This window comes from Semicossyphus pulcher, unplaced genomic scaffold, assembly GCF_022749685.1.
Source record: "Semicossyphus pulcher isolate SPU_LCO1_2020_fin unplaced genomic scaffold, fSemPul1.0.p SCAF_16, whole genome shotgun sequence".
Lineage (NCBI taxonomy): Eukaryota > Metazoa > Chordata > Actinopteri > Labriformes > Labridae > Semicossyphus > Semicossyphus pulcher.
Window position 1 is genome coordinate 18269870 of NW_027211670.1, and position 13988 is coordinate 18283857.

At 42.2% G+C, this 13988-nt stretch overlaps 1 protein-coding gene across 1 annotated transcript in view; it reads left to right on the top strand.

The window, feature by feature from the left end:
- The window catches only part of lhpp (phospholysine phosphohistidine inorganic pyrophosphate phosphatase), a 31989-nt gene that overhangs the window by 15995 nt on the left and 2006 nt on the right, over window positions 1-13988 (top strand). The window lies entirely within an intron of this gene.

Below are 13988 nucleotides of genomic sequence, written 5' to 3' on the forward strand. Positions count from 1 at the left end.
GCCACATGTACGGAGGGTTGCAGCCCTCGTCGCACTGATCGCAGGTTCAACTTCCGGTCTGACGGTCATTCAGTGCACGTCTTCCCCCACTCTCTCCTCCCCACATTTCCTGTCTCTCTTCAGCTGTCCTATCCACATAAATACAAACAAAAGCCAAAACAAAATAGATCTTCTTGAGTACAGCAAACCCAAAGACTTCGAACTTAGCATCTGCTCAACTCAGCCTCATCTTTCATAAAACAGGCAGCCCAAAGTGCTTCACAGAGGAACGAACAGAGGGAAAATAAGTTTTAAAAAATGAGAGCAATAGAAAAGATTTGCAGAAGTAAAAACAGTAAAACATTTAAAAGTCAGAAACTTATAAATAAAAATCAGTAAAAAGTTAAATATGACAAAATAAAACGAGGATAAAGCTCGACTATGACAGATTAAAAAATGTCCTTTTCAAGTTCTGGATGTTTTTAATGTCAGTGTTTTGCCGTATTGGATTATATATTGCTGCTTTTATGTCTGCTTTTCTTCTTCCCCAATTTCTGCTTTGCATGTGTCAATGTTATCTTTCCTATCTTGTTTGCATTAACACAGTTTGCAACAAGTTATATGTCTGTTTTTATTGTTCTGTGTGCACAGAACACCTATGCAAAAGAGAGTTAACAACTCTCCACCCTGAATAAATACACGGTTTTATAGCTGACTGTGTGAACGGCTGCATGGAAAACAGTAAAAACATTCATTGGATTATGTGACACAATAACCCTCCTCTTCAGATCTCCTTTCCTGAGAATCAGCCAGACATTAGAGTGAACACGGCTGAGCAGTGTTGGGTTAATAGACGGGTTTTGTCCGTTGCAGATCCGTGACACTGAACCTTGACAGGGCGACCGCGCAGGGCTGTCTGTTGGCCTTTATAAGCTGCCCCTGGGATGGCTCTCAGGTACATACTGTATTTCAGCCTAGCTTATCTTTCAGCGCTGCGCCGGTGTCCTATAGCCTCGGAGGCTGCGATAATGCACATGGTTTCAAGTGTGTGTGCCCGTCAGACTGGGAGGGATCATCTGTAACTTATATATGACTTACCATATTTCAAAGCCTAGTTTGCATGCATCACCCAGACCTTATGAAACCTCCTTTCATTCCTTTTATTCACACACTGTTGCAGAACCGGATTTATATGCGGTCGTGTCTGAGCAGGTTGTGCTTGAGTTGCACTTTTTGTCCCATCTTGACCTTTGTGAATGTTTTTTTATTTAACTGTATACAAGCGCTCAGGCATTTTATAGTGTCTGCTACAACAGCACAGTCCCACGCTCTGTCCTGTTAACCTCTGTTAGCACATTAGCTTTTTTCAGGAGGAAGTGAAGTTATCTCATTTCTCTCTCCTCCTCTGAGGCTGTGGGCTTAAAAGCTTGTCAACATCGACAGCTACAGTATTTCTGCTGAATGTGTCATTGAGGTCTGTTGGCCTGCACGCCGCCACAGAGAACCTTTTCTCTAATCCAGTGAGTCATGCTACGTGCACAATATGGCCTTTGAACTGCAGCAGAATCCACAGGGCCACTCTTTTGTGTCCAGATCCCCCCTGGATCATCACAGGAACAGAAAAACTTTGTGACCTATTGGGATTAGTTAATGTTGGGGTAAACATGCAGATTAAATCATAAGTGTTGGTTTGCCGCTGCTCACAAGGTAGGTCATCAGAGTTCTCGTCCTCGTTCTGCCCCGTCCACGTATCTCTGACCAGCCTCTGCATCCCCTCTGTCAGTCAGCAGCAGACCCTTTGGCAGCATATTTGCATGGTAAAATAGGAAAATACATGTTGCATAAGGTTTCCATTTCCACTGCTGGATTTCCCTTCTTCTCTCTAACAGATAACACATGAGGGCTGGGTTTTTGTTCCCTTTCCTGGCTGCATACTCCCACCTTACACTTTCTTGTCCAGAGATGGGTGGAACGTTTTTTTCAGTACATTTTGCAAATGAAAGAAATGACGTTCTTAAATTCTCTTCACCAGAAACACATATGCTAGATTAACATCGGCCTCAAGTTTGATGGAAGCGTTTACCACAATTCCATACAGTGACGCTAATTCAGTTACAGTAAGCTACATTTTCATCCCATTCCCATGGATTGAAACCGGCAGCTTTGTGGGGAATGTAAACACAATCAGTCCAGCTTTCTGCTTCCCTCATCCAGCCAGCACTCTGCTGTTGGCTTGAGACCCAACATAGCTTTTTTTCCCCTTTGTCTCTCTGTCCCAAACATTTACATTTATATTTCTTTACTTTTCATAAGATACTCTACATCTTTACGAGTATATACTATTCCCTGCCTCGTGCTCACGGAGGACGGCAGCTATATACAACTTGGATTCTGAACAGCTGCAAGAGATCTAATGGTGACTCATGGCTAAAGACAAAAAATGTCCATAAGAACTTACCAAACCACTACTGCAACATAACTTTTTTTCTGAAGACGATATTTGCCAGTGATATATCTCTTATTTAGCCAAATGCTGATAAAGTCATGCTATTTACACCGCCATATCTAGTCATTTGGTTTATCATTAGCATGGCTAGAAGGTAAGGTTTGAATTATTTGCAATTAGCATTAAAAATTGGCATTACTAAACATTAGCTAATCATGAAACCAAGAGTTTTTGTTAGCATGTTTAGCAGGTAATGTTTATTGATTGAAATGATTGTTAGCATAACGAAATTTAGCTAAATGTGAGCTAAACGGGTCATAATGAAAGCAGAAGAAAGTGTTTTTCGTTAGCATGGTTAGCAGGTAAGGTGTATTTTTTTAAATGAATGTAAGCATAATGAATTTGAGCTAAACATGAGCTAAACAGGTCATTATGAAAGGAACAGATGGTTTTTCTATTTAGCATGGTTAGCATGTAAGGTTTATTGTTAAAAATGAACATTAGCATAACTAAATTTAGCTAAACATTAGCTACAGGTCATCATGAAAGCAGAAGAAAGTGTTTTTCGTTAGCATGGTTAGCAGGTAAGGTTTATTGTTTGAAATGAATGTTAGCATTACGAGATTTAGCTAAACATGAGCTAAATGGGTCATAATGAAAGAAACAGATGGTTTTTCTAGTTAGCATGGTTAGCAGGTAAGGTTTATTGGTTGAATGGAATGTTAGCATAACGAGATTTAGCTAAACAGGTCATAATAAAAGAAAAAGATGGTTTTTATAGTTAGCATGGTTAGCAGGTAAGGTTTATTGGTTGAAATTAACATAAGCATAACTAAATTTAGCTAAACATTAGCTAAACAGCTAATTGTGAAGCAACAGAAACGGCTTATTTTTCAGTGTTTTGGCAGAATTTTAGGAATATAGCTATAGGTATAGGTATCCAGTAAAGGCGTGGGCGGCCAGTCCGAGCCTTTTTATTATTTAGTTATAGTTAGCATAATATGGCTAAATGGATACTGGAGATGCTGTAGAAAGCTGCAGTAGTGGTTTCAGAAGTTGGACTTTTAAAACTTGATTTCATAACTTGGTCATCATTTTTTGCGGCATCTTGTTATGATTCGAGGTGTGTTTTAAATGATCTGTTTGGATCAGGTAGACAAGAGATCACAACGTAACAGGGCACCACAGATTAAGTTTGGTCATAGATGGATGTTGCAGTAGCCGCAGTAAGAGGTTAAAGAGCTTGATGACACTCCACTGGGTGCTTCAGCCCGGTCGACCATCCCTCACCACCCCAGAGTGACAGCTTCCTCTTCCCTGCAGGCTCCTCTAAAGCCTGCCGTGCGTTATAAGTCAATGACATATTAATAATTAACCTGAGCTTTTTTCAAAGTGAGACCAGACTCCCACGGCGGGACAAAGGAGCCGGCTGGGCTTTGGCCACTGAGCCCCTTGATGGTACTTTTCCACCCCTGAGAGGGAGAGAGAGAGAAAAGGAGTGAGAAAAGGAGTGAGAGTGGGAGAGAATCGGAGCTAAAGCCCACAGATGGCAGGCTGAAACATAGCACTGCCTCTTAAACACATGAACACAGGCCCTTAGTCGCTTCAATGGGGATCCAATCCCTCTTGCAATTACCCAAAGACAGGCTGCTTGGCTGGGGGGGACTTGGGCCCTTGCCTGGTTTCTTCTGGAGCCATTTTTCCTGCTAATGCTTTGTGTGTGTGCATGCGTTTTGTGTGGTTGCACATGTGTGTTTGCATTTTCTGTACCAGAAGCAAGTGACTCAGCGGTCCCAGAGCGCTTACAAAACACTCCTACACAGTGAGACACAGACAAACAAGCACACATCGAAGACTCAGCAAGTCTTCAGAGACGGCACTGTTAATAATAACACGCTGATAAAAAAGATGTGGTTTCATCTGGGTCACATGAAGCTCTGCATATTGAGCATGACACTGGTGAAGCAGCTTTGAACGGATGCAGGGAGTTTACTCCGGTGAGAAATTGGTCAAATAAACAAGTCATATTCAGTTTAAAGCGCTGTAATAACTTTTTAATATTACATGGATGTAGGTGACTCCAAAAGAATTTAAGGATCAAATTCGATGCAGAAACACTAAAAATATTGTCCTTTTTTTCTTCTTGTATTACCCATAATGCAACTTGACTACTGCTTCCTAGTGTAGCATCAACACACTAGCCTCAAGCAGAGGCTCAGAGGTCAGTTCACAACTTTTTTTTGTACCTCCTTCAAAGTGACATCCCTCGAGGGAATTTGTCATCACACTTTAATATATGACATTATTGAAGTTCCACTTTAATGATCGCCCATTGCTTCCTGTGGGTAGTACACTCATATTGTAGTGCAGCAGATGATTCATAATGAGCACCAGACACACTGAAACCTATAGCTCATTTATCAGTTTCAGTGAACATGAAAGACTTTCTGCACCCTGGCGAATAATCCATCCGTGTTGCCAGCTGCATAATCTTTCCACACCCTGTGATATGTGACCACACCGAGATGAGATGTTGGGTGTGGTTACACTTTAAACAAACATTTACCTTTTAATGTATAGGGTCAGTGCCGCTGTACATTACCCCCATTCTACAAACGTAATGTTCTTTACATAAAAGGTATCTTGCACTCACTGCACTGGCTTTCCGGTTGTTCACTGTATAATTCCTACAAAGTGGCAGCATCTGGTTTCTATTCTTTTCTTGTTAAACGTATAAAACATCTATCAGCACGCTATAAATACCAGTACTTACTCTATATGAGTCATTGAAAGCAGCCTATGTTACATCTGAATTTATTTTACTCATACTTTTATTACAATTGACCAAAGCAACGTTGGTATTGACAGAATATTTAAGCAATATCACATGAGAGAGAGTGATGCTGTAGGCTACGGAATATCACCACGCCTACAATTGAGTCACAGATAATCACCTGGCCTTGAGTGTGCTTTTATACAGCAGTTACACAACTTAACTGAAACTGGACTTTTTGTTGCCAAGCAACCCAAACAGTCTCATGCACTCTGTGTCAACAGGTTACCACAGATCAGCTGTTTTTATCAAGTACATTTAGGCCCCGTGTCTATTCTTCTGGCAGAAAAGTGCTGGCAGAGCGCTGAGACGATGAGCTTGCGCGGTGAGAGAAAAAACACTGCACGCTGGTTTTGTTTCTACAACAGTAAGTTTAACTTCCTACACAGCTAACAACAAGCTTACAACGTGGAGGGCGATAACAGCACAACACTTACCAGCAACATTTAGTGTCCGGCCGATCTGCTCGCACAAATGGGCTTTTCAGTCTCGATTGTGATACTGTTTGTTTGTCATATGTAGCCTACAGCTCAGACAGAAACAGCCAGTTTCGCTCCTCCATGGTTACCAGGGTGACGAGTGGCGTCCCATCTGATTGGCTGCCTGAAAAATGCAGCGCTGACGACACCAGAACCTTTCTGAAAAGTTCAGAGATTTTCAACTCGCTCGGAGCAGCCGCGCAAAAAAGGCGGAGCGCTCTGAAAAAAGACTTTTCCTCACAGCGATGAAGAAAAAAGACACAGTGCCTTATCTCTATGTTTTGATTCATCATCAACCAGTGAAATAAGAGTCTGCTGTGTTATTCAGAGGTGCCAGCTTGATCAATGCAGACATACACGGTCTGCTGGGGTGTTAATTAACAGAACACCTGGCTGAGGCGGAGTGATACACAGAGTGAATAGTCGCAGTGATGTTGTACTCTATATCAGCACTCATGGCACATCAAATCAGATTACTTGCTTGGCTGTAACTAACTGCTGTATAAATTAAAAACAACCCATTTTTTAATCTTTTTAAAAGAAGATATTTGCAACATGACGTGTGTTGTGTTCTTGAGTTTATCTGATAAGGCTTTGGGTCTCCGTCTGACAGAGAAGATGAGAATGTTTTAAGAGTCTAGTACTTGAATTTCAGATATGAAAATCAAAGGCTGCTCAATAGACACAATAAATACTTCAGAAATTCATATCTGATAGAGCAGGTATATGAAATAGTGTCTATAACTTATCTATAAACATATAAAGTATGCCGTTTTGTAGCTATGGAGATAAAACCTGCACAAACACTAGCAGAGTTCCTCAGAGACAGAAACTGAAGGTTTCCACGTCCTGTTCTTCTCACCTCAGATATGTTTGTGGTTGAGAAGGACAGAAACTTTCCAGTGGGTGGTTTTGACAGTTCAGGATTCTCTCTCTCTCTCTTTCTCACACACGCTCACAAACATCCTCGAGGTTTTTCAGAGAGCAACAGGATGGCGAGAAAAAAAAAGTCAAGTGGCTCTTCATGCGACCAGGGAATCCCCTTTGTGTCCTTCTCGCCTGGAAAGAACCGTTAATCTGTGTAACGTGTGAAACCATACCACAGCTGTTCGCTGATCGTGACTCAACATTACGCAGCCTTTATACTGTGAAGTGATAACGGCTGCTGCGCGGTCGCAAACTGAGCAGAGGATGTGCTTAGCATCTGTCATGTATGTTCCAACTAAATGCACGTATCATGGTGGTAACCCCGGTTCAGTTGGGCTGTTTTTCATACAAGGTTGCAGCTGTTTTATATCAGGGGAGTTATCTGTTTCTTATCGCCGTTTTGTAAATATCAGGTGAAAGAGGTAGGAAGAGGGATGCTAACGTGGATGGCGATCAAACCCGGCCGGAACATCTCATCTGGAAGGAGTCGTCTTCCCTCTTCTCCGCCCTCACTCTCTCCCATGACCTTTTTATTTATAACAGAGTCAAACTGCGATCACATTCTCACCCCGGAGGCCGAAGCTCCTGCAACGTCACCGAGCTGCAGATCACACACATGCAGTAACAAACCTTCCCACCCACAGGGCGAGAGGAAGCAGCTTTGTCTTGTGTTAGTATCTTATGTCACCCACAAGGCTCGGCTGAACATAAAGGCTATAGTTATCCTGCTCTCCTGCAGGTTATGGTTATATAGTCCGCTTTATAGTGAGAAAAGGCCGTGTTTTGGCTAACGGTGCGTTCACTTGTCTGGTATGAAATATGCACTGCAACACAATGAGCTAGTTTGAGTGTTTTTTCCGTCACTTGCTGGCTGCTTTTTCCTTTCAGAGTTGTCGTAGCTCTCATTAATCTGATTCCTCACTGCAAAGCCACCTGACAGCACCCGTTACAAAATGCTAAGGGTGTTAGCAACTGTCTTTTATTTGGGCCACAGGAACATCATGAAAACCAAAAAAATGTTGACTTCAAAATAAATGCCAGGTTGAATACTTAGCTTCCACTTGTGTGATTCATGTTCTTCTTTTATTTTATATTATTTTATTTAACCAGAAAGTCCCTTGATATTACTATCTAGGGATACCGATACCAGTATCGGGCGGTATCAGAGCTTAAGTACTCGTACTCGTACTCGTAGAACTACGCCGATACAACCGCACCCGATACCACTTTACAGCTTGACGTTAGCCTCCCGTTAGTTAAGCAGGAAGGCGGAGAAGGAGCAATATTACTTTTCAGAAAAAGGCTTAGTCCTCACAGACAGCACTAACATGTACGCTCACGGCCTAACTGAAGCTAACAGAGTGTAACATAAACATTAAGGCAAACTAACTTGCATGTTTGTGGACGCACACACGATAAAAAGAGTCCGTCTTCTATCACTGATGTCCCATAGTAAGTGCAGTAAACAAGTCCAGGCGTGTCTCCCTCACTGCCGTGTTTCGGGTGGACGCGCTGTGTAGTGCTGCGTTCAGGTGCGCTCAGAAATGGGACTGCTCATCACGTGACTGTTTTTTTTTGTTTTTTTTTTTTACACTATATGTGGTACGTTAAACTGAAATCCACTGAATGTGTTATAGGTTACAAGAAAGTAAAATGTGAGGCAGTGTCATGTTTGTTTGTTAAGTAAAACAAAGTTGAGTGTTAAAATGTCAGCAATAGTTGCATCATCAGTTGATTAACTTTGGTACAGTCAGAAAGTGAGGACCATCCGATGAAAATGAAACATGCTTTTAAAGTCATTAGAACTGTCATGATATTATTAAGTACTCATATTGGTACAAATGTCAGTACTTGTACTTACAAACCCCACTGTACTTGTACTTAAAAAAGTGGTATCGGTGCATCCCTATTAATATCCCTTTTTCATAGGGAGACCTTTTTAAGATAGCTCATCATTACAAAGTGCTATAAAGTAGAGCATAACAAAAACAGACAAGGTACTTTTCAAAATAAGAGGTCATAAAAACAGACACATAATTCAGTTTAGGAAAAGCATTTGCAGGTTTTTTTATCAGACATAGGATTGACTGGTTTGGATTTTTAGATACTGAAGTAATTCATCAGTTAATGCAACACTGAATTAAGAGTTCATGAGCGTGTCTCTATTTGCACTTAAATCTTGGGTCTATGTGGCCTCTTTCTCACAGGTAGTTCCCAGACCTCTTTCATCGCCAGCAAATGCTAACTTCAGTCTAATAAGAACCATCTTTGTAGCAGTGTGTGTGATTTTAACCGTCTTTAGAGTTCAAATAATTTTCCATGAAAATATTGCAGTGTTTAGTCTGCATCTAGTTGTAGAACAATTTCCTGAAAACAAGATATGTCTATTTATTTAAATCCAGCTTGTTTTTATTTTAGCTAATGAACTGACAATTAAGGCTGATGTTACTATTTTTTTGCCAGTTGTCTGTCATCGCTAGCAAATGCTAATTTCAGGCTAATTGGAACCGTCTTTGTAGCAGTGTGTTTTGTCTGCACCTAGTAGCAAATAATCTACAATTTCACAACAGGCAAAATTATGACTGAGTTTCCTAAACACGACATTTCTGTGTGTTGAAATCCAGCTGCTGGGAAAAGAGGGCCATGTTTCCCAAAAATGACTCTGCATGTGCGTCTCTTCAGACCAAAACATTGCTCTGAAAGTCACCTACTGTCGTCTCAGGTTGAACTCTTCCTCTCTGCCCTCATGTCTGCCTTATCTGCTTTATCAGGCTAAATGCTCGCTCAGCACAGGTGGAGAGGTCAGGAGAGAAGTGTAAATCGAAATCTGGTGTATGTGACAGTTCTGCTTCCTTGTGTGCACACGTGTGTGTACGTGTATGTGTTCGCCTGTTAAGCATTAACTGACGGGAAGGTTGTCGTGCCTTCCAACCCCACGGTCAGCTACCTCGAACACCTCCCTTTCTTTTATTTCTGTATCATACCTCATCTCTTTCTCGCTTGGACTTTTACACACGCTCTCTGTGTGAGTCATTCAGATCCACTTTCATTTTATAGAGGCACGGCTTGTCCTTATATAACTCCAGCTTTTATAGAGCAGAGCATCATGTTATATTTCAATCCATATGACACTCTAAGCCTCTTTAAGCTCATGTTGCCTGAGCGGCATATACACGATACCCATATACTGGCGTCCAGCTCACACAACTGTTTAATCCGCTGTCATGTCCTGGCTGTTGCGGGGGATTAGATGTGCACAGTATGTACCTGTTGTTAAAGGACATAGAATAATGATTCATAGTACTTGTTGACTGATGTGAGGGACGTTTTTAGGTTAGTGGAGTCCTGTGAACCCAGTTTAGGGCTCTCCTTAAAGGGTAGTTTGGATATTTAGACGTGGGATTTTATAAGCTAAGGAGTCTGCATAAGAACACATTGTAGCCACTTTAAAAAGCTACACCTAAAAACATCAGTATTAGTTTAAGTTTGCATTATAATATTTTCAATGCTTGCCAGCGCTTTCCTTCAGCACACCAGCCGCGTAACGCCCGTATTCATACGCCCTGCACACAGCTTTAATGGTGAAATAGGGCCGTTGCCGGCTCAGACTGAAACCAAACCTCACTTCTCTAAATGTTTTAAAGATGGTGCATGCTTGTTTTTTTGCAGGGCTGTTCAAACAAAGAGCGTCCCGGTCACCATATAGATTTCATCATGTTTTGCTGATTGATAACGGCGTCTGACCTGACCACTGTGGCTAACAAACTGTACTGGATATAAACATCAACGGTGGCATGCCTAGGAATATGGGTGTAGTACGGTTGAGGAAAAGGGCTGGCTTGCATGAAGGTGAAGTGTTAAAAATATTCAAAATAAAGTGCAAATCTTCTGTTTAGCTGCAAACCCTATCAATGGCGGTGCATAGCTTAGCTTCTGTGTCAGTACACCGTCTGGCCTCTCTTAACAAGGGCCACGCTGACCAGCATCCAAAAGTACTACAGGTCCAACAACCCATCTTCAAAAAATCAGTACTATCCCTATTTTTTTCCTCTGCATTTCATCTGTTTTTCACTTAACGTGAACATCTCGAATATCTCAGTTTCCTTCTCTTTGGCGGCACCTATGGCGATAAACGGTAATTGCGGGAGCACACTTCCCAGATATCCAGACAGTGTTGCATGTTTGACGTCCACGGTTGGCTCCGGTTGTAACTCTTGATTTTCCTCGCTGGCGGTCGCTTTCCTTTTTAGACTGTTTGCTTCATCTGAGCGTCGAGTTTGTTTCTTTTTCTTTGGATTTTCACTTATTTTTGAAGTTGTATCTGTAGTCATCCATCTTTTCTTTGTTTGTTCAGCCATAGTAGATTACTGTTTACTCGCAACACTTGCAGAGAGCGGAAAAGCAGCAGCTTAGCTCCGCCTACCCTCTCTGGCAGACCAACCACTGCTGGGTGATGGAAAACGCGTCACTAACTGGGCGCCTCTTGTGATTTTTTCCCCGAAAAGTCTGCAGTCCGTAATAATGCAAATGCAAAGGCTTTCATCAGTGGGCCATAGGCTCAATCACCATTGTGTTACCTCATTCAGTGATAGATAGTGACTCAACAGACATTTATTTACATGAAAATCTTCAAGATTAGTTTGGTGTTTTTACAGATAATTTACTTAATGATTAACCTATCAAAACCAGTGTCCGTGAATGGCTGTCAAAATGCATGAATCAACTTGCTCACCACGACCCAAATCCATCCAACATCCAGCATCTCTACTTCTTTACCCATAAGCCCCAAACTTAGTGATCATTAACTGACTCTGGTAAACTTTTCCAGCATGATGGCAGCTGTGTGGAACCAAATTCTTGGCTGCTTCCCACCTCCTACCTCAGAGCTGACCTCATCCCTACGTGAAGGCTGAGTAGCGTCCGTCAGGCTCGGGGACCAACAGATCTCTTCACGTGTATTGATATAGCACTGACCTGAAGGACACGCAGCACGCCGCGCATTACCTCATCCGTAACACTAGCTGCGTTGTGCTGAATTTTGCATGGTCACATTGACCTGGTTGCTCCTTCATTATTCATGGAGATGAGACGAAAGCAGCAAAATGAATACACGCATGCATGCAGATCTGAAACGCAGAGGAGATGTAAAGGAGCATGATGTTTGATAGACAAGGAAGTCGATTCTTTTGGCTTTGCTTCTTGAAACTTTACACCAATGTGACTATGTTACTTGTGTGTTTGCGCCTGTGTGTGCGTGCGTGAACTCAATCAGTCCCAGGGCAGAGAAGGGTGTGGGAGTAATCCAGCACAGGAGACATAACACCCGGACCATTAGCGAGGAGGCTCACGTAACCCAAGCGCTGGTGGCTGACAGACATCAGTAAACACATGGCACCGCTTCTCCGTATTCACCGCAGCCTCAGTATTCAACACCTCTCCTCAGCTGCCCCCCCCCCCCACAGGCCTCTTCTTTCTGTCGCTACACTTGGGCGGTTCACAAATATTTGCCACGGTGCTCTGCAGGCTCTCAGAGGGCAGGATTAATGGCGGTGTGTGCCGCACACCCAGGGCCAGACAAAGCCTCCCCATCTGGAGCTCCAAACCCGTGACTGGGGGAACAGAGGCAGCACACAGAGCCCGGTCAGAGCAGCCCAGGAAGGGAGGAGAGGGAGGGGGGTGGATCTATAGGCACCCCTTCATAAATGAGCAGGAGTCCAGGGGAGTTACTGCAGATGAATGAAGTGGGCTTCTCAGGCTTTTGATGTGATGAGGAGGAAAAGGGTCGTGCATGCCGGCCGGGGTCTGGTGCCACGCCAAATGGATCACATTTGCTCTACCAGCTGATTAAACAGACATATCTGCGGCCTTCACCGGGACCTGGGCCAATTAATGGCAGCAGTCGGGGGGGGAAATGGGCAGGGCTGGCCTATGCCCCCTACAGAATTTCCACCATTCAGGAATCCAGGTTGAGACAAAGTTATGATGACAGTGGTCAGTTGGCCTTTGACCTTTGTCTTTAGTTTCCCATGGATGCTCACAAGTAGAAGCAATTTATACTTGAAAAACAGCTTACAGACTCAAACGTAAATAGGTGACATAACCCAACAGACATAATAACATAAACAGACCTAATGACCGTACATATTAGTGACATGTGACACTTCAAAAAGTAAGTCTATAAGCCATGAGCACACAATGGCAATGCTAACATGCTAACATGTAGCCGCTATAACTATGTTCACCATCTTGGTTTAGCATCTTAGCATGCTACCATTTGCCGCATTATCTTAATTTTCTCATGGGTTCAATTGTCACATGTACTATCAGAGAAGTTCACATAGTGTTATACTTGACAAACTTAATACATAATTGAACATAAATCAGTCTTCACACTCCTTCTAAATGAGTAGTTAGACTGTACACATGGTGGTTTGTTACCCCTGAAAAAAAGTAGCTAGCTGCCCCTTGCCAATGCTAACATGCTAATATGTAGCTGGTATAAATGTTTACGGTCTTTGTTTAGCATCTTAGCATGCTACCATTTGCTTTTGACCTTTGTCTTAATTTTCCCATGGGTACAATTCTTACACGTACTAGCAGGGAAGTTCACATGATGTTATATACTTTACAAATACTGGAACATAAATAAGTCTTCACACTCCTTCTAAATGAGTAGTTAGACTGTACACATGGTGGTTTGTTACCCTTTAAAAAAAGAGTAGCTAGCTGCCCCTCGTCAATGCTAACATGCTGATATTAAGCTGGTATAAAGTTTACTGTGTTTACAGTCTTTATTTAGCATCTTAGCATGCTAACATTTGTAAAATAGAGGGTAATGGGAATGTTTCTAACTTAGCAGATATAAGGTCATAGGTCATTTGTACCTGATAAGAGTAAAATGAAATATCAGAGGATAACTAAAGTCATTGGGGTTCATCCTCTGGAAACCAAAGTGATGTGGCAATAAGTTAAATAGATCTGTGTATCAGAAACGTTTTCTTTCTCTCACTACTTTTAAACATATCTTTTTTTCTTGGTGCTATTCATAGAAATTGGGTGTTTTGGAATCGGCAGTTCTTATTAAAGTCCCCAGTTAGTCTGTTTTAGTTGCCTTAGAAAAGCCTGACACAGTGTTTGACAGCTGGTGATGGAAACAGAAAGCATGCAGAACCCTGCGGGGGCTTTTTGCAAGCAGCTGCATAGTCACCTTTAAGTGTGAAGACATCAACGCTGCAGAAATTCACTAGAAAAACCTATTTTCAAGTGTGTCGCTTTAGCTGATCATAAGTGAGTTCTTATGACCATTATGGGAAGACACAGATGC